Below are 3,446 nucleotides of genomic sequence, written 5' to 3'. Positions count from 1 at the left end.
TAATGGTAGTCTTTACATTTTCTCTTTCACTAGTAGTATGGGGAAGGAGTGGACTCTAGGGATACTACTAATTGATTAAGTAATCAAATTGTTGTATCAATTCTTTTCTTTAATGGATCATTTTGCATTAATCATTTTGTCAAACGTTATTCTTTAATCTTTTTCTTTAGTTTTGTTTCACTCCTGTAAGAAACTCTTGTATTGTAAGTTGTAATGTAAGAAAGAGCCATTATACCAATTCAGAATTTCTACTAGAAATGACGAATGGTTAAAAAAAGTTCTATACATAAGAAAATTAGACTTTCTTCCACGGAACTATTCACGGCATATCACACATTTTCCATTTCCTTTTACTTTTTACTATAGTCTATTCTTCATATTATTTTTCTTTCCTTCCATGGATTCTTTGGTCAAGAATTGTCTTAGATTTTTTTATTTTGACCTGATTGAAATTAAGTGGATGCAATGAAAAAAGAAATTGAATTAGACTACTTAACTATTTCAATCTACTAATCTATTCTATGTAGATTCAAAGATAATATAATAGAAAGAATCTAAAGTGTCGTAGAAAAAACTATATGTAGTTCTTTCTACCACACTTTAAGATTCCAACCAGATCCTTTCATTTAAGACTTGGATTTTTTTTATTTAATCCCTTTTTAATTTCTTCAATGATTAATTGGAATTCCAATTAATTATTTTGGCTGACTGTTTTTACATAAATAATAAGTAAAAAAGAAGTAGGAACTAGAATGAACAGTGCAGTAGCAATAAATGCGAGAATATTGACTTCCATAACCTCTTTATTTTTTATTTTCACAATAACTCGGGATGTAATCCCATGGAGAGGAAAAAGGGGTATCTTGTAAATTCAAGGGTAGGGCTTGCATTCTGATAATACTGAATCAATTCAATATTATGAATATCGGATCTATCAAATCAATTCATGGATGAGAGTTATATTTCACGGATGAGAGTTATATAGTATAACATAGGAAGATCCTCTATCCACACTAAGACCAAAATGGGTTTTTTGATTGGATTAGGAATTCCCTCTTTTTTAATCCTTTTCTACTTTTTCTTTTCTATATCTCTAACCCACGAGCTTTCTTAATCTTATACTTTCTTAATCTTATACAATTTCCCTTCCTTTTTCTTATAGTTATACATACAATTATGTATGTATTATATGACCAACTTTCACTTTCTATGGGTCACATAGACATCCAAATAAGCAGTAGAAGTGAGATGGGGAAAAGAGGTCTGAAATAAAAAGGGAATACGATTTATGTATGGATTCCGGTAAAATACCGGTACTCTATTCCATAAGAGTGGAATAGGAAATTAAGATGAGGATGGTATCATCATAAAGAAAGATAGAGTAATATAATATCCTAAATTCTACTAATCCACATATCGTATGTGTGTCTTTCTTTATCGATTGGGAGTAGTGAAAAAAAAATTCCTATATGCCCTCCCTCCCTCTTTAATGAGAGATGCAAAATAAAAAAGTGAAGTAAGGGTGCCCTGTGGGTATTTGATCTTGCTCCCTGCCCCTTTTTTTCATGGAAAAAGGAAATATCAATTTCTCCATTCATTGAACCCTAGTTCGGGACTGACGGGGCTCGAACCCGCAGCTTCCGCCTTGACAGGGCGGTGCTCTGACCAATTGAACTACAATCCCCGCGGGGTGTATGGCATACCCATTCTTAAATAGAACCATAAGAAGATTCGATTCGTCTTTCGTACTCTAAGAAATAGACGAATCATATACTACATACCCACATATTATATTATACGTGGGTATAGTGAGAGTGACATAACTAGTATGTCGTGATTTTTTATCACTAAAAATGGATAATAATCCAGCCTTCAATAAGAAAAACTCTTTTGTTTGTAAGAAAGGAATGAGAGAGATATGGATTAGAAAAAAAAATTTCCCTTTTTTCTTTATCTTTTATTTCTATAGATCAGACATTTTATTTTATGGAAGAAAAACAAAAGGATTTAGTTCATACTCACGAAGCCCTAGATTTTTGGTTTGGGCCGAGCTGGATTTGAACCAGCGTAGACATTGTCAACGAATTTACAGTCCGTCCCCATTAACCACTCGGGCATCGACCCAGGAAGAATTTATTCTAGGGTTTTTGCTAATCTATGATTAACCTCCTTTCATAATACTCCCTACCCCCAGGGGAAGTCGAATCCCCGCTGCCTCCTTGAAAGAGAGATGTCCTGAACCACTAGACGATAGGGGCATCACTAGACGATAGGGCCATATACAACCGCTCGTGATTATACTATAATCATAGTATGAGCAGTTTTTTGGAATTGTCAATATACTCGAAAAGTATAAATAGATCCAAAGCAAAGAGTTTTTCCAACTTTTCTGTTATGTTTTCATCTAGGATTTTTTTTAGTTGATCGTTATAGATTAATTCTCCGTGCTTCATTTAGTGTTCATACCAAAAATGCATCCATCCCGCACTAAGTCATAAAATTCTCTAAAAATATAGAGAAAGTTTCAAAAACAAAGAAAAAAAGTGAATCAATTTAGTAGAAAAGTACTCTATCAGATTCGAACCAACGACTTACGTCTTAGCACGAGATTACTCTACCACTAATTTAAAAAGCCCTTTATCGGATTTGAACCGATGACTTATGCCTTACCATGGCATTACTCTACCACTGAGTTAAAAGGGCTTTTTATTTAATTCAAAAATTAGCCACTTGGATTTCCCATTATGGGTCTACTGCATAATGTACATATTATATATATAATATATAGAGATAGAGAGAGAGACATTATGTAGAGATTGTATATGTATATATCGATATCTTGAGAGCTCAAAATAAAATTAATAAAAAAAAACATACCCTACATAACATATCCAACTCTTCTTGGTTCAGGGTTTTCCGTTTCCGAAGACTAGTAAAATAGGCGGATTCTGGAACCCCAAGGATTCAACGGTATATGGATATGGAAAATATAAGATTTCCGATCCTAGCGGGAAAAGGCGGGGAACAGATACCCAATAGGATATAGGATCCTTGGGAGGAACTTTTGGTAATGGCCTTGATCCTCTATGCTATTTTTTATGTGTTCTTAGTTCTATTGAACTTTTTGCATTCTTTTAAACAAGAATCTAATAAACTAGAATTGAGTCAGTGGAAAAAAGGAGAGAGAGGAAAGTGTTAAATGGAGAGAGTCGACTAATCAGAGACTTTTAGGATCTTCTTTACATCAGGTAAATCTGTCGGCCCTGTCCGTTTTTTTCTTTAAGTTACGACTCTTTGCTGCTTACTTCTATCAAGCCATAGGGAAAGTCTATGATGAATTTGGAAAACTCATCTCACTCTTACTCTATGGCTCGGACTTAATGGGGGAAGAAAACATCTTCCATAATTTCTTTTTTGTTCAATTCTGGACAAAAAAGAAAAGGAAA

The sequence above is a fragment of the Triticum urartu genome, unplaced genomic scaffold, assembly GCF_056163025.1.
Source record: "Triticum urartu cultivar PI428250 unplaced genomic scaffold, HENAU_Tu73 scaffold333, whole genome shotgun sequence".
Classification (NCBI taxonomy): domain Eukaryota; kingdom Viridiplantae; phylum Streptophyta; class Magnoliopsida; order Poales; family Poaceae; genus Triticum; species Triticum urartu.
Note: the sequence above shows the minus strand (reverse complement) of the source record.